This window comes from Crotalus tigris, unplaced genomic scaffold (assembly GCF_016545835.1).
Source record: "Crotalus tigris isolate CLP2741 ecotype Arizona unplaced genomic scaffold, ASM1654583v1 scf7180000017765.3138416, whole genome shotgun sequence".
NCBI classification, from domain to species: Eukaryota; Metazoa; Chordata; class Lepidosauria; order Squamata; family Viperidae; genus Crotalus; species Crotalus tigris.
Window position 1 is genome coordinate 2,762,533 of NW_024096620.1, and position 24,231 is coordinate 2,786,763.

The 24,231-nt window shown below is 56.4% G+C and overlaps 1 long non-coding RNA gene across 1 annotated transcript; it reads right to left on the reverse strand.

Moving 5' to 3' along the window:
* Positions 1-6,552: 6,552 nt before the first annotated feature.
* LOC120307118 lies at positions 6,553-9,150 on the reverse strand. Its single transcript, XR_005556451.1, has 2 exons — positions 8,719-9,150; positions 6,553-6,792 (listed from the first exon to the last, which is right to left on the reverse strand). It is a non-coding gene; the product is annotated as an uncharacterized LOC120307118 (long non-coding RNA).
* Between the last annotated feature and the right edge of the window lie 15,081 nt (positions 9,151-24,231).

A 24,231-nucleotide genomic window follows, 5' to 3' on the forward strand; every position in this document is an offset into this window, starting at 1 on the left:
CTCAGGAGCTCCTCTTCCCTGACGGAGCTTTTAATATTTCTCAGGCTGGCAAATTCCTTGGGTTTCCCGCCTCCGCCTCCGTTTCTCCTCTCCTTGCCTGCCTGGCCGAGGGAGGCCCCTCCCGAAGGCCTTGCAGATTGTTCCAGCCCTTCGGCCAGAGATGTTGTGCTTGTGGTCACCTTCCATTGAACTCCGGCCCTCCCCCTTGTCTGCCACGGGGGGGGGAATGAATTCAGCTCTTTTTAGGGCTGGCCAAGGAGGGGGACCCCTGCAAAGGGCCCTTTTTCTTCCGGGCTTCCTGACCAAGCCTGCCCAGCCCGAGGAGGCCCATGGGCCTACGTGCGGATCTCTGCAGCCCCAGGTTGCCCACAGGGGTGAGCCCATCCCAAGGGACACCAGGCCCAGTGGTTGAACAGAATGGAACGGAATAGAATACGGAACAGAACAGGATAGGATAGAATAGAAGCTGGAAGGGGCCTTGGAGGTCTTCTAGTCCAGCCCCCTGCTCACTGCAGGAAAACTTACACCATTTCAGACAAGTGACTGTCCAGTCTCTTCTTAAAAACCATTGTTTTCTTAGGGAAAGAGCAACAGTGGGTTTGAGACACACCCACACCCACACATACACCTCCCCCAGCCCCAATTCCTCCCTCTCCTGCCAGCATCAACCACCAGCAAGCCAAGAAGGCATTTTGCATTTGCAAAGGCTCAGCTCCGTCCTGCTGCACTGGAGGTGGGGTTCTTCCGCCCCCCCCCCCCGCACGCCCTCCTTTTTACGCCTATTCCTCCCCCTCCCCGGCATGCCCCCTCCTTTTTATGCCTTTTATGCAGCAACAAAGGGCTGGTGGAGGCCAGTCCAATCTTGCCTTGTAACAGGCGACCCCCAAAGTGACATTCCCCCCCCTCCCTGAATGGGCTCTGAGGTAGGTAAATTAATTCAGGGAGGGGGGAGCCCTTTGTGCTGGGGTTCCTGCCCCATTTGTTGGCAGCCTTGTCCGGGGCGAGGGACATCTCCGGCCTTTTGTTTCTAATGATTTTTGCATGAGGGAAGTTAATGCCCACCTTGTCTGCGCCCACCGGAGCAGAAAGAGCTTGAGGTGTCGACACCCCCCCAGCCCTCCCCCCTCTTACAAGGAAAGGCCAGGGGAGGGGGAAGCGCAGGGCAGCCCCCAGCGGCAGCTCAGGTCGAGACAAGCGCAGCCTCACTCACACACACACACACACCTGCCCCTCAGCAGAGCCCTCGGGCAAGGGGGCCAGCGAGGCAGGTGAGGCCTCTGCAAGGAAGGGGCATCTGTGCCCCACACACGGCCCTTCCAAGGGTGCCCCAGACTGGCAGCAGTGGAGGGAGCCCAAATCCCAGAGCAGGTGGGACCTGGACCTCCCTCCGCTGAGCAAGAAAGGGCAGCCCAGGGACCACCAGGGAGACCAGGCCGAAGCCCCCCAAGACAGGCCAGACCCCGGGGACTTGGGGCTCTCAGCCCAGGGGGCTTGGGTAGAGGGGGATGGTCCTGCAAGCAAAGCAGGGCATCAGTCCAGCAACTCAATAAATGATGGCAGCGTCCCCTCATGGCCGGACTCCAGCAGCCCCTTGCCCTATTATCCATCCATGCACTTGGATTACCTCCACAGGTTCCAGATGGGGCTCCCCTTGAAGACAGTCTGGAAGCTGCCACCAGCGCTGAAGGGCTTAGGGGGAGCCCCTCCCCGCAAGGATCCTCTGGCTGCCTCTTCCCTTGTCCTGCCCCCCTTGCTAAATCAGCTGGTTCAGCTCTGCTTCTGCCCTGGGGGTCACCAGCTGTGCAGGGGGAGCCCTGGTGGGCAGGAGGAGACACCCACAGTCCCTTTCTTCAGGCCAAGCCTTGAGGGGAGCCCCCCCCCCTTCGGATATTTATTTTTGGTATCTGCACTTTTTAGGACAGGAGACCTTCCTGAGTGGCCGTCATTGGGGGCTGATTTTGTTTGCTCCCTCTGGAGAAGAAACGGAGAAGAATTGATCAAAGAAAGGAGGGAGCAATGTGGTGATCGGGGGTGTCCCATCCTCTTCGGGCCCACCGGAAGTCCTCAACGTATAACCACTTAGTGACCGTTCAGAGTTACGACCTACCTGAAAAGGGAGGCTTTTGGAGATAGATCCAAAGTTCCCATGCTGGGATCCTCCCCCACCCACCCGCAGTTCAGTGACTGCACTTTTACAGCTACCCTTACAGCCCTGCGGCTCATTTGATGGTGATTTATGATGGTTTCGCTGAAAACAGGCACTGACTTCTGATTTAGGGCAAAACCAAACTGCCACAGCAAATGAGTTCGCTTAGTGACCACAATGTTAATTTAAAGACTGCAGTGTTCCCACTTAAAACTGTCTTATGTTTGGGTAAATTTGCAGTGGAGCTGCCAGCTGGGCTGCAAACTCCCTGATGGTCACTAGATGGCAACCGAGTGTTTCAGTTCTTGAACCGCTTGGTGCCCCCTAGTGGCTGGGCAGGATCCTGCAGCCCCAGATTCAGTGGCCCTTCCCAAACCTGTTGGGTAAGTTTAGGCTTGCCTTTGGGGTGCTGAGCTGTGCCCAAAGGGGGCAAGGAAGAACCAGGAAAATGCCAGCGCTGCTTCCTCTCTCCTTCTCCAGCAAAGGTGGCTGGCACCCCAGGCCAGCAGGGACAGCCAGATGGACCACACTCCCTTCAGGCACTCCGAGGGAGGGCGAGCGAGGGAAGAATTCCTACCACCTCAGGTTGGCTCTCCCTGGGGGCAAATATTGGACTAACATCTTGAGTTCAAGGGCCCCAACCAGCCCCACGGTCTCCTTTTGTTCCCCTGAAGGGGAACTTAATGGGGGACTCTGGAATTACGTCTCTGTGTAAACAGCCCAGCCAGCTGCGGAGTTCCATTTGCTGTCCCTCTGGAGCACTTGGCCTGCCGCCCCAAGGCCACGACCACCCCAAAGCAAGGCGCTGAAGCCCCTGGAGCAGTGGGGTGCTGGCATCTCTTTCTCCGGGTGAGGGGGCCCTCCCCACTGAACAGAGGAGCCCTCCTGGCCGGTTCTGGCTAAAGAGGGAGCCTCCGTGGGGTCCTCATCCAGGGCAATGGGCCGGCCAGCCTCTACAGCAGAGGTCCCTAACCTTGGCCCCTTTATGACTCGTGGACTTCAACTCCCAGAATTCCTCAGCCAGCCTGGCTCAGCTTGGAAACTTTCCCCTTCCCCTAAGCATGGCTGGCTGAGGAATTCTGGGAGTTGAAGTCCACGAGTCATCAAGGGGCCAAGATTGGGGACCCCTGCTCTACAGGATTGAAAAGAGGGTGGGTGTCTGGGGAGGTCCAGGCTAGTCAGGGACACAGCCCGATAATCCTGCTCGGCTGCCAGGAGGCTGGGCTTCCCCTGCTCCCTCCCTCTTTCGCAGGTGGGCGAAGGGAGCAAAGCGGCCTTGTTCAGGTGAGGCCACCTGGAATCTCTTCCCAGGGATTCGTATTTCCTGGCTCTGCTTCCCTCCCCCCAACACACACACAATGTTGGAACAGGTCAGCAGTTCTCCAGGTTTGGCAAGTGTCTGTGGTGGGCGCAGCAAGCAGGTCTGGGGAGGGGGCTGCACCGCCCCCCAAGGCCTCCCCCCAGAACCCCTCCTCCGGAGCCCTCCGGAACGGCGGGGAAGGGGAGCCCCTCTTTCCGGGCTGGGCGGCGGTGCCCCCGACGGGACCGTCTCCGGCTGCAGGATTCGGACGGCCACGAAGAGGCAGCCCGGCCAGCTCTCCCGCCCTCGACGGCCCAGCGGCTGGAGGCAGCCAAGGAAGGCGCGGCCTCGACCTTCGCGGAGCCCCGGCCGCCCGCAGAGGGCGCGCGTGACCCGCCGGAGCTCCCCGCCAACCGGAGCCGGACAGCCGCGCAGCGATCGCGGGGGCCGGGTCGACACGCGGTCCGAAGCGGCGGCCCTCGGAGGCTTCTGCCTGCCACGGTCCAGCATCCCCACGGCTGGCTGAGCTCCCGGCGGGTTAACCCGTTGTCTGGATTCTCATAATCGGAAACATAAACTCTCGCGCTGGCTTTAATCGCTGAATGGTAACACAAAGCCGATTCCACGCACGGCGGGAACCCAAAAGGTCCGCTAGTCTGTCCCGGATCCTCCCCTCCCCCTTCCGCTCTCAGCGCTCCCAAAGCGGCCACTTCCCGTTTTCGCTCCCCACGGAGAAAGCCGCCAGCCCCCCTCCCCCCCAGGCGAGCCCCCCCGCCTCCCGAGCTCCGCCCCGCCGGAATTCTCCTGCGGCTCCCACGAGCCTCCCCGGCGATGCTCCCCCCCCCGCGTCGCTCCGTGGAAGCCCCGAGAGGTGCGCAGCTCCGTCCGGGCGCGACCTTGCACGGCTTCTCCGCCTGCCCTTCGCTCCCTCACCCGAAGCTTCCGCCCCACCGCAGCCCAGGCGCCCCCTCCGCTCCCCAGATGCGCGGCTGGCCCATCTGGCGGGGGGGGGGGTAGCTAGGGAGAAAAGTGCAGGTGGCGGCGCCCCTGGGAAACCACGAGACGTTCCCACGAACGGGGAGAATGAGGGATTTTAAAGGCGGGGGGGGGGCTAAAGAATTGCTCACTTCCAAAACCAACAGGTGGATGGAAACGAGTAGAGAGGAGCCGGGGGAGTCGCATCTGTGTGCCGGACAGCTCTTCTGCAGGGTCATGCGCTGCCTGACCAGAGGTTTCTGGGGGCTTCTCCCCTGCTCCCCTCCCTCCCTAGGGGGGCTTGCAAGGGATCTCCTTGCAAGACAGACGTTCCTGGTGTGCAGAAAAAGCCCTGAACGCATCGCTTCTGGTCTTGTTTAGAAGCCGCCTCAACTGGTCTTGCACAAGCCTGACCTCCTGGGGGGGGGGGTGGATCTGGCTCAGACCCCACAGGAGCCTTCGCAGAAGGGGCTGGTCCAAGGTCGAAACTTTCCTGGGTTTGGCAAGGGCAGAGCAGAACCCCAAAGTGCCATCCTATGCCTGGGTCTCTGCCAGATGCTGCCCACATCTCGACAAAACCCAGCTGTTGAAGCCAGAGGTGGGGACACTGCAAAGCTGCTGATTCCTCTCTGATTCCCTGACTGCAGAGCAGGGGACCCCTCTCCTGTGGGCAGCCCACAGGCGCTGGAAGGTTGGCAGGAACCCAATGGGGGAGAGGGGAAGGGGCTGCGGGGCTGCTGTGCTCCCTGTCCAAGTGGTCCATTTTCAAAAGCCCCAGAGGTGCCCATCTGGCAAAGTTCCCAGGGGGGCTGGGGGGGGTCTCCATGGAGAATGGGTGCATGCCAGAGGAGCAGGCTGGCCTTCCTACAGGGGAGGTGCAGAGCTGGGGGGGGGGTGCCCAGCCAGGCAGGGGCTGATTAACCCATACCAGAGGGACCCCTTTGGGCTGTTGGGGCTCCCCTTGTCCTCTCCTCCTCCAGGCACTGCTTGCATGCCTTTACAGCTTCATTCTGGTTGGGGGGGGGGGAGAGAATTCTCTCTGCTGCCTGAAAGGCCCAATCAATCAAGGAGCCCCCTTGGAGCCCCTTCCTCAGAGGCAAAGCCAGCTGGCGGCCACTACTTGGCAGCAGCTGATGTGAGTAACCCGGGAGGGGGGGGGCTGTGTGAAGTGGTGCCTCTTCTCCCCCAGAGAGAGAGCCAGGGGATCCTCTTCTTGGTGGATCCAGGCAGATGGGATGCTGGGGGGGGCAAAACCATGAGGGTAAGTGCACCCCCATGAGAGGCCCATCCGCCAGTGTGCCTCTCCCCGTGGCAAAAACGGGCTTTCCAGGCTGGCTGGAATCCAGATGTTCAGCTAATGAAGGGGAGGGGGGTCTGCATCTGCCTGCAGGGGAGGAGGGGGCTCTGTTGCCACACTCCCTCCTCCAAGCAATGAAGGGCCACAGAGCAAGCAGATCTGCCAGGGCTCTGCAGTGTGGCTGGGGAAGCACAGCTGCTTCTGGGGGCAAAGTTGGGGCTCCTTCCCAGTCTCTGAAAGTTTCTGCTCTGGTTATGGTTACTGCTGCCGGAAGCCTCTCCTTGCCAGAAGAGGGGGAAATCCCAAAATAATATTTGTCTGTGGGTGAGATTCCAGGGCTGCTTGGAGAGTGGCTGCTTTCATGAGCCTGGGAAGGCCTGGACCGTTTCTCCCAGCCAGCCACTCTGCCTCCCCCACACAAACACACACATTGCCTCTCCTGGCCCAGGAAGGGCCACCACTTCTGCTGAGCAATGACACCCGCAGCCTTTCAGTCATTTGTTCCTCCCTTCCTTTATCCGGCTTTCTGACACCCGAGACAGGAGCTGCCTCTCTTCCTCCGCATAAAACAGTGACAGGTGGATAAAAGCGAAATAAAAGAACGGCACAGATGGGGAGAGATGCTGGAAAGGGTCTTTAGAGCAGTGTTTCTCAACCTTGACCATTTTAAGGCATGTGGACTTCAACTCCCAGAATTCCACAGCCAGCATTGCTGGCTGTGGAATTCTGGGAGTTGAAGTCCACATGCCTTAAAATGGTCAAGGTTGAGAAACACTGCTTTAGAGGATGTTCACTCCTGCAGGACGAAATGACTGAAACAGGATGATACAGAGCTGTTAATTCAGTGATTTAATCCCTCGGATCTTTTCCCTTTGATTGCTGGGTTCGCTCAGAGAGGAAGCAGCCACGCTGGTCTTTGGCCACCAGCCGAAGCTTCCGGGGTTCCCCCCTTTAGGGTGCGTCTCTAAAGTGCTTCAAGCCTGTCCATGCCAGCCAATACCATAATCCCCTGCTTGCTCTGGGGGTAGATTCTGGATTCTGGTTCTCCTTTGTCCTTCAAACAGATTCTCCTACCTGCACAAACACAGACACAACTACTGGTAACACAGGACAGATCTCAGGTCCTAGACAGTGCGTGGGGGGGAGGGGGCGTTGAGACAATGAAAACTGAGGCAACATTATTTTCCAAAGCAACCGAAGGAAGGACGAGTGGAAACCAAGGAGAGAAGCAACCTAGAATTAAGGAGAAACTTCCTAACAGTGAGGACTATCAAGCAGTGGAACAGAAGTTGCCTTTAGAAGTTGCGGGTGCTCCGACACTGGAGGTTTATAAGACAACATTGGACAGCCATTTGTCTGGAATGGTGTAGGCCAGTCTCCTGCTTGAGCAGGGGGTTGGACTAGAAGACCTCCAAGATCCCTTCCAGGTTTATTCTGATTGATTAATGATTTCTGAGGGGTCCTTGCATGGATCCGCCCGTGGTGTTTCTGCTCCAAAGGCGCCAGGTGCAAATCTTCCCAGGAGCTTGTCCTGTCCAATGCCACCCTGCTGAGGGTGTTCTGGCCCAGCAGGAGGTCTCAGGGGCTTCATGGAAGAGAACCCGCCCCTCCCCCATCTGCTTATGATGCAAAAGAAAGAAGAGGGGAGCCTGTTGCTGCCTCTAAGGTCTGGCCCTCAGGCGGTCCAGGGCAGCAGCCCCCTTTAGCTCAGCAACAATCCCCACCCCTTAACGCTGCCCCCCCCCCCATTGATTGCTTCCTGTTCCTGGGGAGGCCTGTCCTGGCTGCTTGGATGGGGAGGGGCCTGGTCAATATTGACTCTCTGAAGGGGCCTGGGGAGGGGGGAGGGGCAGCAACAGAATCCTGCTGGGCTTGGTTTGTGGGCAGAGGCTGCTGCAGAAGCATTGAAATGGTGGGGGGGGGCGGAGTTTGGCTCCGGGAGGTTTCTCTTTGGAAAGCAGAACCGCGGAGTTTGCTGACCCAAGGCAGACTTTCCTGCTGGCTGCAATGGGGGGGGGGCCTGGCTGAAATGGCGCACCCTGAAAGTTCAACAACACACAAACACACACACCAGCTCCCTCCCTAAGCAGGAGCTGTTCCTGGGTCTCCCAGCTCCAGGGTCCCGTGGGAGCCCGAAGGGCAATGCTGGCGACCCCAGTAGGGCTGTTGGAGGGGCTCCTGAGTGGACCCCCGGCTTCTCCTGTGCAAAAGGGCCAGGTCAGTTCTGGGGATGATGGGCTGTGTCATCCGAGTGGCAGAATGGCTACCCCTGACTGAGGGGGATGGAGCCAGACCTATGCCAAGGAGGACGGCTGGTGGTGGCCAGACACCTGCGGTGGGCCGTGGATGGGGAGGCTGGGGGAGGGAGCCGGTCAGCTTCCCGGCCTCCCACGCCTTGGCCCTCCCTTGCGGCACACGAGCTCCGTGTGAATCCCTCCGCCCCCACCCGGTGCCCGCGAGGTGCCCGGCAGCCCGCCGGTTGGTGACCGGCCGCTGCCGGAGCCCGCCGAGCCGGAGGGGCAGGAAAGGGGGGGTTCCCCCCTCCGCCGGGATGCCGCCGGCTAGCTGACCCCGCCCTCCCTGCCCAGGATCCCGGCAGGAGAGGGTCCCCCGCGCCCCTCCGAGGATGGCCGTCGCGCACCCGGGGCTCCTCCTGGCCCGACCCGGGAAAGCCTCCCCTGACCGGCGCCCCTCTGCCGCGGGAAGCGCTGGGGCAGTCCGGGGGGGGGACCCGCGTTGTCAGGGTCCTCGGCCTCCTGGACGGGCCGGCGGGGAGGGGCGGGCAGGCCCCGGGCTCCGAGGCTGCGGGACTCCCTAAAGGTCTGCGCCCAAGGCCAGCCCAGGGCGCGTGGGAAGAGGGCGAGGGTCCCGGCCGCGCTCCGCTTTGAAGAGAGGCGCCTGGGGGCTCTCCCAGTTCCCACAAGGGGGGGCGGCAGGCCCTCCCCCAGCCCCCTCCCCCCCCAGCCCTCCGCCGCCGGGAGATCAAAGCGGGAAGCGCACCTTCCGGCTGGCTCCTTTCCTTTCCCGCTGAATCCGTCGTTTTCCCCCTTCCTTTTGCTGCTCCGCTTTTTCTTAACTGCTTTTCCAGACTCCGAGGCTTCGGGCTCCTTTGTTCCTATTCAACCGGAGATCAAACGGGCCAAACATCTGCTGGGTTTCCTTCATTATTTCATTCCTGGCGGAGGGCGGGGCGGAGGCTGAAAGGTGGCCCTCCTGGCCCGCTTCCTTCCAGCCGTCCAGGGAAGCCCCCTCCCCGCCCCCCCTCACAGCCCCTGCCCCAGGTGGCCTCTGCGGTGCTGAAGGAGGGGGAGAGCGGCGGTCCTCTGGCCAGGGACGCCCGGGGGAGAGGACAGAAAAGTCCGGATCGCGGCCCAGGAGCCGGTTTTTCTGGGCGTCACCCATAAAAGCAGGAGCTTCACTCCCAACTTTGCGGCCGCCATCTTGACTTTTTTGACCACTCTGAGGCTGATGCCTTCCGAGGAAGGGCGCAGAAGGCAATGGGGTACAGTCCACAGACCCTCCCTACATTTTTACGAAGTGACTAAAGTTAGGGCTCCCGCTTCTGTGGGGCCTGCCAGATTCCGGGGTGCTTTTTTTTTCACTGCAGCTGGGCTGGCTCTCCGCAGACAGAAAGAGCCCAGCCTTTCTCAGTTGTGTTGTGCTGGGGGGGGGGGCAAAGACCCAAAGCTGTCCCTCCTCCTTTGATGCCCCTCCCACCCCTTCATTTACCTCTCTGTAAACAGCCAAAATAATCCATGCATAATCCAGAGGTGCTAATCTCAAAATCCCTCACAACCCCCACTTGGCACAGTGCCCTAAAATCTGGATGAAAAAGAAAGGAAGGCCCACTCCATCCTTCATTCTTTCCTTTGGGCCTTTCTCCATGGGGTGGGGGGCAAATGAAGACCCCCCTGGCTCCCCTGCTCCTGTCCAGTGTTCCCTCAACCACCCACAGGTGTGCACAGCATCACCTGGGCTTGTCCAAGGGGACACCTCCCCTGACTGAACTGTGGAACAAAGGAAGCCAGACCCTGGTCTTGGGGGGGGGCGTGTCTCCTCCCCAGTTTGGACCTGATGCATAGGGCAGCCCCAGTGGCGGGTGGGTCTTCAGTGGGGCAGTGGGTGCCGTGGCCCAGGAAAATCAATTGGACACGAAATCAGCAGCTGGGCCTGGGAAGGGGCCGGGTGACCCTCATCCGTCTCCGTCTCTCCCTCCGCCTTTGGGGAGGACGGCTGCTGTTCCTTCACCTGCAGGAACCGGAACAGAGGTGCAGCCTCCTTGACTGACAGGTTTCTGACAGGTTTGTTCTGCAAACAAAGCTCAAAGAATGAGGTTCTTCTATTGAACTGGACAACGGCTGCTTGGTCTCCCCGCTGCTCCTTTTCAGCTGACGGAAGCTGAATCACAAGCTTCCTGAACTCCAGTTGCCAATGATTTATCAGCTGGCAGGCTGCTTTTTGGGAAAGAGGGGTGTCTGCCAGGACTCCAGTTCAGGTAGTCCTCAACTTTGTTTGAAGTTATGAGGGCCCTGAAAAAAGCGACTTACAGACGTTTTTCACACTCATGACTGCTGTAGCATCTCTGTGATCACCTGATCAAAATTCAGACACTGGGCAGACTGGCTCGTGTTTGCAAAGGAGACGGGGAATGAAACACCTGCAAGAAAAACCACCAAGCACAGACAGCACCAAGGACCCCTCACTCAGACTTACGATGGCCTCAGCGTCCCAGGCTGACAGAATCCCCTTTGCCAGCTTCCCACAAGCGAAGCCAATGGGGAAGCCGGATTCACTTGTGTCGCTAACTTAACAACTGTAGTGAGTCACTTAACAAGTGTGGCAAGATGGAAACTAATCAAGGAGAGAAGCAACCTGGAACTAAGGAGAAACTTCCTGACAGAACAATTAACCAGTGAAACAACCTGTCTCCAGAAGCTGTGACTGTTCCAACAGTGGAAGTCTTTAAGAAGAGACTGGACAGCCATTTGTCTGAAATGGTATGGGGTTTCCTGCCTGAACAGGGGGCTGGACTAGAAGACCTCCAAGGTCCCTTCCAACTTTATTATTATTATTATTATTATTATTATTATTATTATTATTATTATTATTATTATTATTATTATTATGAAGAACGGTCATGAAGTGGGGCAAGACTCACTTAACTGTCTCACTTAACAACAGTAAATTTGGGTTCAATTGTGGTCGTAAGTTGAGAACTACCTGTACATGAAGAGGGAGGGTGAGGAACACCAGCTGGCAGCCCCACAAGGTAGTCTCTCTCTCTGGGGCACAGCCCCCTTTCCTGGGCTGTTGAGGCCACACCGTCCGGCCTCCTTTCCCCTCTTCGGCAGGGACGGGAGAGGACAGGAAGCCGTGTGTACACACACACACACACACACACACACACACACACACACACACACAGTCAGCAGGCCAAGAGCCAAGTCGATTTATGTTTTTTCCTGGAGTCCAGAGCCTGGAGGACAGCCATTTCACATCATCTCACCAGATGTTCCTCACCTCCCTGCAAACTCTGGGAACATCTGGCTGCAAAGTTTTCCTAGATGGGTCGGTCTGGAGGAGGGTTTGAGGTTTCCTGAGATCAGAGTGAGTCTCATTCTTCAGATTTCCAGCTGTTCCCTTGGAGGAAGGTAGAAGCAGGAAAAAAACGAGACAGAGGCCCAAGTAGGACGGGAAGAAAAGGGGAGGGGATCTTGGAGGGTCCTTATCTGCCTCTGGGGGCTTCTGAGGTTTGGAAGGGATTTTCCCCCAGACTGCATCACTCCAGGATGCCTCATCCAAAGCCTTCAGAGGAACCGGGAGCCCGGCCTTTAGCAGCAGGCCCTCGATCCCTGAGTGAGCCCTTCTGGGCCACCCCGGACCCCAGGAGGGAAAAGGGAGGGGGGTCTGGACAGTTCCTGTCAAGAAAGGCTGCAGCCGGGTCTCTGGGGCAGGGGCAATCTGAGCAATGCACTCTTCTTGCCAGGCTTGGTTTCTCCCCCTGCCCCATAGAGAGACCCCCCCCCCAGCCTTCCTTGCCGGGTCGGAGGGATTCCTTCTGGATCTTTTTCATGGGCTGGAGAAGGCGGCTTTGGGCCCACTTAGGACCTCCTGGGGCGTTCTCATCCCTGACGATCCAGGTCAGGGGGTCTCCGGACCTGGCAGCTTTAAGGTATTTGTGGACTTCAATTCCCAGAATTCCCCAGCCGGCTTTGCTGTATTGAGGGAGGTTAGCCCAGAGAAGGAAATATTAAAAGGGCAGAAAAATATATTTTTTCTCAAAAGGATTTTGAAAACCAGAAACCAATCCTGGCCAAAAATTTCTTTGCCCCAAGCAGGAGCCAGCCCTATACAAATGCAGATGTAAAACCATCAGGAAGGCTGGAGCCAGGGAACTCAAAAAGACAAAGGGACTTAAAATCTGCATCCCCCACCCAAACTCTAGGAGTTATTAGCTCCATCACCAGGGAAGCAGGATATGGCTTTTGGGACATAATAGGACTCAACCATTACCATCAAGTATACCACAGAGGCACACCTAGGCTCAGGTCAGAATACATGACACAGGAAATAGCCTCAAAGTTCATGCCCCAGGAACAGGAAACTTCCAAACAAAAGGCTAGAGAGGGTATAAAAAACCCCTTGCCCATGTGCTCTGCCCTTCTCTCCTCTGCTCTTTCCTGCAAGAACCATCTTTCTGCTTCTTCAATAAACTGTAACCATCTTCCCAAAGCAGTCGCCATGTTGCTTATTTATTCCCGGCTTGGATGAACCAGGATGAAGACTTTACTTCTAACACTGTGGAAGTGAAGTTGCCAAGTTTGGAGAGGCCTCGTCCAGCAAAGACCTGCCAGGTGCCTTCACACAAGCTTACCACATTTTGAAGCATTGTTAGGATTCTTTTGTTCCTCACTGTGCTGTGTGAACCCCACTCTCCCTCATGCCGTCTGTTGCACAAAGAGAGAGGAAGGCAGTCACTAAGAACCCAGGGGTGGAGGAGGGGAGTGGGCATTCAGGGGGGTCTCATTCCTGCGTAGCTGGCAGGCTGGGCCGATGACCAACACAGGGCGGGCGGAGCTGGTGGCCGAGGGAGACCTGGGCCCCTTCGGCTGTGCTGGGTCCTTCTCCTTCCCCAACAGCCTGCTGAGGTGCCACAACCCCAGGCCCACTCCCCTGATCAGGCTCCCCACCCCTCCCCCTCCTGCCTGGCCCCCCGGACTCATTTCTCTGAAAAACAGCCCAGCCCCCCCCCTCTTTTTATCATCCTGGGGAGTCCGTGGTCGCCCAGAGGGAGTCACTCATGACTCTGCTTTCTCTCCCAAGGAGACACTCTTCTGCTCTCTGGTGCAAATAGGGTGAGGGTCTTCCTGTACCGCCAAGGAGCCCTCTATTGCCCCATCCCCACCCTCAAATGCCTAGCTGAGCATAAAGGCTCTTTGCTCCAAACATGTCTTCCATCCTGCTGAAAAGGGGGTCGGGCTGCCTCGTCCGGAGCAGCAGGCAGTGGGGGAGGAGAGGGGGCTGACCAGCTGACCAGCACAAAGCCTTCCAGGCCTCCACGGGCAGCTTCAGCCGGCTCCTTCCCTTCTTCCGGCTGCCCCAAAGGAACCATCAGATTATTATCCCCAACATCCTCCAGGATCTGGGTCCCGTCAGCTCCCGACCCAAACTCCCCCCTGCCCAGCCCCTCTGGGACCCTCCCTCTTTTTGAGTCTCAGTAGCATCCAGTGCCAAGGATGGCCGACGGTTGGGGAGCTGCCCTTCTGCTGCTTGCGCCCACTGCCAGGGGGAAGCTTACCTGGGCAACCGCTGGACCGGAGCCAGAACTGGACTGGGAGCTGTACCAATGCTGGGGGAGAGGGGAGGGGTCCTCTGAGGAATCCCCCCAAAGCCTGACCCTCTGAAAGTGAGCCCCTCCCACTGACCCTCGGCTTCAGCCTCCCCAGGGTCCCCTCCAGGGCTGAGTCAAGAGAAGGAAAGGCAGGACACTGAACTCGGGGGGGGGGGGGCAAAAAGCTGCTGGGCCTTTAAGAGGCTCAGTGTAGTTCCCCAGACAACACCCCCCCCCCGAACACATCTGGAGTTTCCATGCTGGGGGCTGGACTAGAAGACCTCAAAATCCCCTCCAACTGTTCCACGCTGTGGCTCCCTGATTCCTGCACAGCTGAAGCTCTCTCGGAGGCCCAGCGTCTTCCGCACCCAGCACCAGGCCAGTTGGGCCAAAAAAGGAATCCGGGCACAGAGGTGACTGACCACTCTCTCTCTCTCGGTAGGAACAGAATCACCTCAGAAGTTGGACCCACGGCTACCTGAGCTCTGGGCCTGTTGACACAGCCGCTTCCTTTGTCTCAGCAGGCAGGTTGGCACAGTTGCAGCTTGGCAAACAGATTCTGGAGGGGGGGCTTTGCCCACATTGATCTTCAGATTAGCCTGGCGGAGGCAGAATGGGACAAGGCGAGATTACTAAGTGGCGGAAGAAAGGCTGGAGTTGTTTGCCAGAAGAAGAAGGAGAAGGAGAAGGAGAAGGAGAAGAAGAAGAAGAAGAAGAAGAAGAAGAAGAAGAAGAAGAAGAAGAAGAAGAAGAAGAAGAAGAAGAAGAAGAAGAAGAAGAAGAAGAAGAAGAAGAAGAAGAAGTGTTATGAGACGAGCATCTCTGTCCCCTCAACATTCCTCCTGTGACCTCGGTTGCCCCCCCCCATAGAATCCCCCTGTGCGTTCCAAACCTTCCCCCCTTCACGACTGCAGGCAAGCTGGAAGCAGCAGGGCAGTCCTAACACAAGCCGGCTTTGGTCGCTTGACAGTTCCCTAGTTGAAATGTCTGCCAGAAAACAGCCAAGCTCAGAGAGCAGCGAGGACCCCTCCTCCCCCTCCCCCTCCTCCTCTCCAAACCCCTCTCTCTTCTAGCTCTGATGATGTACCCTAGCTGGGTCATGAAACGTCTGCCAGAAAACAGCCAAGCTCAGCGACCACCAGGGACTCCTCGTGTCAACCCTGAGCTGAGAGATTCTCCTCTAGGGGTTCGGCCTGTGTCCTGAGGGACCCCCCTGCGTGGGGCATCTCTCTCCTGCTCCGGGCAGTGGAAGTGATTCTGGCCCAGGTTCAGGACTTTCTTGGGAGTGGTTTTAAGGCCGGAAGAGAGTGTGAGGGTCTCCTGGTGGCCTCCCCCTCCTCTTTCAGCTCTTGGCCTGAATTCTGGATTGTGGGCCCAGAAGCCCCTCCCTCCTTGCTGCGTTGGGTTCCTGGGGTCTCCAGAGCAGCCTCCCCTCCCCTCCCTCCTCCCTCCCACCCTTCCCCTGAACATGGTATTCACGTTTCCACTCGTCAAGCAGAGGAAATGATGGGAAAAACATCCGGATTTGATTATAGCCTGGAAGAGGCCTTGAAGCCCGGAGTTGTGAGGAGTGGTTGACTTGCTGTTAGGACACATCTGGGAGACATATTTCCAGTGGCAAACCAGATGTGCGGCTGTTCCACTCTTGAATTCCTAACCTGCAGTGTGTGGGAGTTTCTTTAGGGCTGCCCCCCCTCCGAAAAAAATTCTGCTTGAGGAAGGAGGCTCTGGAAAATGCCGGGCAGAAGACCCCAAGGCTCCTCTGGGCAGCCCCTCCCAAGAGTAGCCATGGGACACCCCCACACACACACACACACACTTCCTTACCCCTGACCGAAGCCCCATTTTGCCCTCTCTCTCCTTCTTGCACTTTGGAAACTGTTCCCGTGAAGACGAGATCCCTGTGAGATCTAGACCAGCAGGGAGAGGTGGATCCCCGGTCCAAGGGGCTGCCCCACAGCCTGAGCAAGTCCCAGGAGGGGCCCCCACCCGCTGACTTTGGCATCACAGCTGCTCATGACAGGAGCAGAGGCTGGGGGGGCTCTCTCCTGCCCAGGAACACGGGGGGGGGCTTCCTGTGAAGAATGGAGGCCAGGGGAATCCAGAGCCCATGAACCAGGAGGAGCCCGGCAGCCCCTTCCCAGCCCAACAAAGGCGATTCAAGAACTGAAGGCTGCTTGCTCAGAGACCCCCGCCCTGGCTCAGAAGTGGCAGCTCCTTGTCTGAGGGGGGGGGGGGTTTCAATCTCACAGTAAGAAGGTTTCCTTCAAACCTGTGCTGGAGTCAATCAAGACACGCAACCTGGCTGCTGAATTCACACAAGGCTTTTCAACCAGAAAGAGACCAAATGGGCTGGATTCACTGAGCTTGACGGAAGCAAATGACCCCCCCCCCATAAAGCCTCTGGGCTAAAGCTGACGGGGTGAAGGGGGGCTGGCCTGGGGTGTGTGGGGCCCCACTGACCGTCCTAGTCCTTTGCAGAACCCGCCCAGCCTGGCAGGGGGGCAGAGAGGAGCAAACTGGGATGTAAACAAGGCAGACACTGGCCAGCTTTAAGACTCTGTGTGTGTGTATGTGTGTGTGTGTGAAAGCCTTCGTGCTGTGGGGTTGCTGGACACGCAGAAGGCTCCCTTTGAAGCCCAAGGCGGCCAGTGGGTCTGAGGCAATCGGTTCCCCCCCCCCTTTTGGCATGAGGAAGTGGTTCTCAATAATCCTGGCATTGTTAGGGGGACAAAATGGCTTTTCATATGCAGCAAACAAGCAGTCTGTCCTTTCTTGGCCTTTGATGTTTATTGTCTGGATGGCCTGGAAAATGTGACTGGGGCTTCTCTCCCCACAAAGCTGCAACTTCCTCTGGGGCTGAGTTCATCTGCGGATCCCGAATGCGTCCCTCGCTCTCCCCCTCTGGGGTCCTTCCAAGGAGAGGATGCCTGGCCTGACCCTCCGGGAGTGCCCTGGGGGGGCATCAGGAGGCCCCCGGACACCGGCCAGAGCCAGGACAGGGCAGTTCCCGGCCAAGGAGAGCCCAAAGGAAGGGACCCTTTCAGGACAAGGTCCCGGGAGGGGGAGGGGGAGGGGCGCCCACCTCCTCAGCCCTAAGTTTGCTTCTGAGCTGCATTGAACCCCTCAACTTTTATGCATCTGGAAGTGGGTGCAGGAAGAGCCCCCTCCCCCCATTTTCTAAGATTTCTGGGCTGGCTTTGAAGAGAAGAAGGGAGGGGGGCTTCCCCGATGCCCCAGGCATGATTGGGGGTTGCACCCACCCAGCTTCAGCTCACACACTATCAGAGAGTTCGGGAACAAAATCCATCACCAATTTCCACAGAGCTGCAGGAAACTTGCTCCTCTGGAAGGGGGGGCTGTGGGTGAACGGGGGGAGGGGGAGGGGGGTTCCGTGGGGTTTTAAAGGAAAGAGTTACTGTTCTGGACTCCTTCCTCTCTGGCCTGGGGCTGCTGTCCCGCTGCCAATATGACCACAAGGGAGCCCAGAATTGCCACAGCTAAGCGAGACACTTAACAAATGTTTTGTCCCATTTTATGATCATTCTTGCCACGTTTCTTAAGTAAATCACTGCAGTTGTTAAGTGAGTAACCCGGTTGTTAAGTGAATCTGGCTTCCCCATGGACTTTGCTTTTCCAATGATCGCCAAAGGGGATCATGGGACCCCCAGGATGCTGCAACCGTCGTAAGTACATGTCAGTTGCCAAGAGTCTGAATTTTGATCACGTGACCGTGGGGATGCTGCAAACGTTGTAAGTGTGAAAAATGGTCATCAGTCACTTTTTTCAGCGCCGTCCGAACTTTGAACGGTCACTAAACGAACTACCTATATTCACCTCCTGCCCACAGTAGAACCGGAGCCTGCAAGAGGGGCAGCTGCTCCCCGATACCAGCCTGGGCATCTGCCGCCAGCCGTCCACCGGGGGCCCCTGTAGCTGAGGAGGCTGAGATTCCGTGGTGACCTCCAGACTGATGGGCCCTCCTGTTCCCAGGAGGAAGCGAAAGGACACCTTCCAGCTGTCCCAGGAAGCTCCCTTTCGAGTGACCTCTCGGCTGCCCAGAGGCCCTCCAGGACCATGGATAGGGGGGCACCTTTTAGCCATGGCACTGGCTGCCCAGCCTTGCACCCTCTTGTCTGTCATGATCCTCCAGCCTCTAATCAAGCAAGCGAATCCACTGGCCATTCGTGCTTCTTTTCCAAACTCTTTGCTTTTTACTTAATTCTTTATCACATTTACCTAGCTAACCATCTCCCAAAGGCATAAGGGTTAGGGTTAGGTCACCATGAATTTGGAGAGGAAAATGGACATCGCCATCAAATCCGGACTGCGTGGGAATGGTTAGGAGGGCACTGACTTTTCTAGGCTGTCCTATTTATGTTTCCTGGTAAAATAAATGGGAAAATCCTATTGGAGGAAAATTCCACTTAGGGTTAGGTCATCATGAACTCGGAAAGTAAAATGGACATCGCCAACAAATTTGGGATGGTTGGGTATGGTTAGGAGGGCACTGACTTCTCTAGGCTGCCCTATCTATGTTTCCTGGTAAAATACATGGGAAAATCCCATTGGAGGAAAATTCCACTTAGGGTTAGGGTTACGTCACCATGAACTCATAGAGCAAAATGGACATCGCCATCAAATCCGGAGTGCTTGGGTATGGTTAGGGGGGCTCTGACTTTTCTAGGCTGCACTATCTATGTTTCCTGGTGAAATACATGGGAAAATCCCATTGGAGGAAAATTCCACTTAGGGTTAGGGTTAGGTCACCATGAACTCATAGAGCAAAATGGACATCGCCATCAAATCTGGAGTGCTTGGGTATGGTTAGGAGAGCACTGACTTTTCTAGGCTGCACTATCTATGTTTCCTGGTAAAATACATGGGAAAATCCCATTGGAGGAAAATTCCACTTAGGGTTAGGGTTAGGTCACCATGAACTCATAGAGCAAAATGGACATTGCCATCAAATCTGGAGTGCTTGGGTATGGTTAGGAGGGCACTGACTTTTCTGGGCTGCCCTATCTATATTTCCTGGTGAAATACATGGGAAAATCCCATTGGAGGAAAATTCCACTTAGGGTTAGGGTTAGGTCACCATGAACTCATAGAGCAAAATGGACATCGCCATCAAATCTGGAGTGCTTGGGTATGGTTAGGAGGGCACTGACTTTTCTAGGCTGCACTATCTATGTTTCCTGGTGAAATACATGGGAAAATCCCATTGGAGGAAAATTCCACTTAGGGTTAGGGTTAGGTCACCATGAACTCATAGAGCAAAATGGACATTGCCATCAAATCCGGAGTGCTTGGGTATGGTCAGGAGGGCACTGACTTTTCTAGGCTGCCCTATCTATATTTCCTGATGAAATACATGGGAAAATCCCATTGGAGGAAAATTCCACTTAGGGTTAGGGTTAGGTCGCCATGAACTCATAGAGCAAAATGGACATCACCATCAAATCTGGAGTGCTTGGGTATGGTTACGAGGGCACTGACTTTTCTAGGCTGCACTATCTATGTTTCCTGGTGAAATAGATGGGAAAATCCCATTGGAGGAAAATTCCATTTAGGGTTAGGGTTAGGTCACCATGAACTCATAGAGCAAAATGGACATCGCCATCAAATCTGGAGTGCTTGGGTATGGTTAGGAGGGCACTGACTTTTCTAGGCTGCACTATCTATGTTTCCTGGTAAAATACATGGGAAAATCCCATTGGAGGAAAATTCCACTTAGGGTTAGGGTTAGGTCACCATGAACTCATAGAGCAAAATGGACATTGCCATCAAATCTGGAGTGCTTGGGTATGGTTAGGAGGGCACTGACTTTTCTAGGCTGCCTATCTATCTAAAATACATTCCCATTGGAAGAAAATTCCTTAGGTTAAAATGACATGGGACAAATCCCATTGGAGGAAAATTCCACTTCCCAGGAGTTAGGGTTAGGTCACCATGAAGTCATAGAGCAAAATGGACATCGCCGTCAAATCCGGAGTGCTTGGGCATGGTTAGAAGGGCACTGACTTTTCTAGGCTGCCCTATGTATGTTTCCTGGTAAAATACATGGGAAAATCCCATTGGAGGAAAATTCCACTTAGGGTTAGGGTTAGGTCACCATGAACTCGGAAAGTAAAATGGACATCGCCAACAAATTCGGAGTGCTTGGGTATGGTTAGAAGGGCACTGACTTTTCTAGGCTGCCCTATGTATGTTTCCTGGTAAAATACATGGGAAAATCCCATTGGAGGAAAATTCCACTTAGGGTTAGGGTTAGGTCACCATGAACTCATAGAGCAAAATGGACATTGCCATCAAATCCGGAGTGCTTGGGTATGGTTAGGAGGGCACTGACTTTTCTGGGCTGCCCTATCTATATTTCCTGGTGAAATACATGGGAAAATCCCATTGGAGGAAAATTCCACTTAGGCCATAACTGAAAAGTTCCAAAGTGAATGAGACATCTTTTGGTATTTGAGTTAATCCTCATTACCTTATCATCAAATTTCTATTGTGTTATTTATTTCTTTGTTTATACTGTTGATTATAAATGTTACAAAGTAGAAAACATCACCAGCCAGGGTAGAAGGCTGGCCTTGTGGGGGGCGTGTTGCTCCCTGGGGGAGGGGTGGACCAGAATGGCTGAGGGGAGGCCAGGCTGCAGCGCCCTCCAATCAGCCCCATGGAGGGGGAGAGAGGTGAGCAAGTAACCACTAGCTCAGCTCAGTTCGGCTCATCCATTTGCTTGAGGCTCTTGCTAGAAGCCCCTTCCTGCAAATTGGACTGGATTAATTGGGGGCAGCCGCTGACCTCCCACCCCACCCCCAGCCCTTTGCCAGCCTCCCCATACCTGCCTCCAGAGTCAGTTTCCCTGGGCCCAGCACTGCCCGGATTCCGCATTGCTCCGGGGAGGGTCTTGCCTTTTTACCCCTCCTTAACTGTTTAACCGTGGTGGGCTTGTCCTGGTGTCACTCAAGCTTTTCCTCTCTGGTGAGAAAGCAGGTCTGCGCCTGCCTTAAAGATGAATTGATGGCTGCTGACAGGGCAGTTTGGCGTTTGCAGAGCTTCCTAGCCTGGGAGGGACCTGTGAAAGAAAGGACCCCTGCCCACCCCCTTCAGAGGGAAAAAAAGCAGCAAGGCAGAAGTCGTACATGCAGACATATGAAGACACACACACACACACACACACACACACAGGAGAGTCTCTCCCCAATGCTTTTTGCAAGTGGGGAGAGTGGAAGGGAGGGAAGCTGTTTCACACCCTCCTAAGTTTAAAGGGCTTTCAGTAAGAAACGTTTTGCGTTTATGGACAGAGCTGGCACTTAACACATTTAGGGGAAGAAAGATGCAAACAAATCAGTATTTGCCAATAAAGGAGAATCTTGGTAGCTCAGGGTTGAAATCAAAGGCCTTTGGTGTACTCTGAGCTGGGTGGTTTTCTTGCAGGCATTTGCACCTTCTAGCACTGATGATGTAATGAAATGTCTGCAAGAAAACAACCCAGCTCAGAGAGCACCAAGGATCCCACAGTCAGTGGCGGCCTCTTCCTCCTCCTCTTCCTCCTCCCCTCCTCCCCTCCTCCTCTCCGCAAACCTCCCTCCCTTCTGTCACTGCTGATGTTATCTAGTTTGGGTCATGAAACATCCAAAGAAAACAACAAAATTTCACCAGAAAGCACCAAAGACGGCCCAAATCAGCATTCCTCAGACCTGGTCTGAGTATCAGAGGTTAAGCTGCCAAACACAAGCTTTGGGGAAAGTGCCCCCCCCCATTCTTGTGACTGGAGAGATGGGGGGGTCATCTTTGGTTCCAAATTACTGCTTTCTCTTCTCTCCCCCACCCAGGAAGGCCAACCCCTCACCATCATGGCTTCCCTGCCTTCTTCCAGGCTGTCTTCCTGAATGGGAGGGTCTTTGGGGATGGGGTGCTTTGGGAAGCAGAGGTGACTTGACTCCCCACGATTGAGGGTCACCCTCCCCAAATGCTCTTCCAATCTGCCCGGGGAGGCGCTTTCACCTACAGATGGGGGGGGGCTGCTTAGCTTTCCAGAGGCCCAGCCCAAGCCCCGCCTGGGATCAGGCGCCCCTTCCCCCCTTTGCTGCCAGCAGGGCAGTTTGTCACCAGGGCCAGAGCAACCAAACCACTCTGCCATGAATGCCAGTGACCAGAGTGCTCGGACACAGCCTAGTCCAGCGTGGCGTCGCTGCCCTCCTCAAGGCTTGGGGAGAGCTCGGGCACAGCTTGGCAGGGGCACCTGGCAGCTCAGCCTGTGATTGTGATGGGGGGGACGGTTCTGGCTCGGGCCACTTGCATCGGGCACGGGCTGGGGAAGGAAGGGAGCCGCCTCCACCACAGGCCTTCCTGGGCTCCTCCTGTGGACGAAAGGAGGGTCTCTACACGCCAGGGGCACAGAAGCAGCCCTCTGCACTGCCCCACCCCCACGCTGGGCTCCCACATGCCCAAAGAAGCTGGCAGAGCCAGAAATCCCAGTTTTATTTGCACACCGAAATTGGCTCCGATCTGCCCAGGCATAAATCCTCTAACTGGGATGTCAGAGGGAGGAGAGGGAGCCGTCCCAGGGATGAGGTGTTCCGACCTGAGCTCCCGTCCATTGTTCTCTCCCCTTCCATTGTGCTGGAAGTGGCTCCAAGGCCTTTGATGTGCAGCCAGGAGGCCCCCCCCCAAGGCCTGACCTGCCAAGCCCAGGCAAGGGGAACCGGCTGGGCACCCGGGGAGAGGCTGCCCCCCCCCTCCCCTCCTGCAATGGGGCTTTGGAAAACCTGCGGCTGAATGAAGAGGGCCAGGAGCAGGGCTGGCTCTCTCTGAGGCTGCTGTTCTGGGGGGGGAGGCAGGAGAGGGGGGAGCTGATCTTCCAGGGGTCAAAGGGCAGAAGTGGTTTTGTTTGTCTCACTCGGTTCCTGAGAGGTCTGGGGAGGTTGCAGGATTTGATGCTCTCCAGATGTGGAGAAGACTTTTCCCCAAATGCTGGGCCAGCAGGACTTTTGCCCCCCCCCCCCAAAAAAAAGTGAAAAGCAACGTTGGGCTGCAACTCCCAACAGCTTTTATGGTAGTTCTGTTGCTTCTCAGATTCTCCGGGCTGTTTTATCTGGGGATGCATTTGAAAGATCCGCAAATCGCCTTCTGCTCCCCAGTTCTGCAGATGCCGGAGGCCGTCTGGGCTGCCCGAGAATCCCCCGGAAGCCGCCTTGCTTGGAGCAGGCATGGAAAGGCAGGCGGTCCCCCACTTATGACCACAACGGAGCCCCAAATTTTGTCGCTGAGTGAGACAGTTCTTAAGGGAACCCGGCTTCCCCCATTGACTTTTCTTGTCAGAAGGCCGCAAAAGGGGATCGCCTGACCCCCCCCAGACACTGTATGACCGTCATAAGTATGAGTCAGTTGTCAAGTGTCCGAATTTGGATCATGTGACCGTGGGGATGCTGCAACGGTCATAAGTGTGAAAAACGGTCACAAGTCACTTTTTTCAATGATGTTGTAACTAAATGAACTGTGAAGTTGAGGACTAGCAGTACCCAAAGGAGGTGTTGAGTCCGTCTAGGGCAGGGGTAGGCAACCTTGGCTCTTTTATGACTCGTGGACTTCAACTCCCAGAATTCCTGAGCCAGCATGGGGGAACTATGGTCCCTTCATGACTGGTGGACTTCGACTCCCAGAATTCCTGAGCCAGCCTGGCTCAGCTTGGAAACCTCTCCCTTTCCTGGCTCAGGAATTCTGGGAGTTGAAGTCCACGAGTCATAAAAGAGCCAAGTTTGCAGACCCCTGGTCTAGAGAAAGGGAGCGGCCCGGCCAAATTCAGGGGAAGGGCCCGGCCACCGCAGAGCCTTGACCTGGAGATAGAGGAGCCTTGGCCAGCCAGCTGAGTGCCCCCCCCCTAGTAGGAGCAGCCCACCCCAGGGGCTTCTCCTGCCAGGGCCCTGCAGGTACAGTGCTGGGGTGCTGGACCGGATTCAGCCACCAGTATCGGGAGGCCGGGTGGAGGACACGGCCCCGGCCGGCTTCCCAGGAGAGCGGAGGGGCCGGGCACTTTCTCCCTTATAAACACCCCCCCCCCAAGATAGAGGAACCTGCCCAGCTGCAGCGACTGGAAAGGGGAACCGCTGGAGGGACGCAGGGCGGCAGCCACAGCAGGTCGGGTGGGTGGGTGGCTCCTGCTCTGAGCTGGTCTTGGCAGGGATCTGGGGGGGGGGGGGATTACAGGCCAAAACATGCGGGGGGGGGCTCCCTGGGGGACAGGCCAGTGTGGCCCAGGAGAGCTTTGGAGCTAATCGCAGTGTTTCTCAACCTTGACCATTTTAAGGCATGTGGACTTCAACTCCCAGAATTCCACAGCCAGCATTGCTGGCTGTGGAATTCTGGGAGTTGAAGTCCACATGCCTTAAAATGGTCAAGGTTGAGAAACACTGAGCTAATGGGACAGCAGCATCTCATAACACGGGTCTCCCGTAGGGGGCGCCTGTGCAGAGCACATTGTAGGGAATCTACCACCCAGGAGTCCACCTCACCCTTTTCTCATGTTAAAATAGAATACATGAAGGCTGGCCATTCCTGTGTACAGGGCTGGTCTCTCTCTTTCTCTCTCTCCCTCCCTCCCTCTCTCTCTCCTCCCTCCGCCCTGTCTCCCTCTCCCTCCCTCTTTCTCTCCCTTCCTCTCCCTCTCCCCTCCC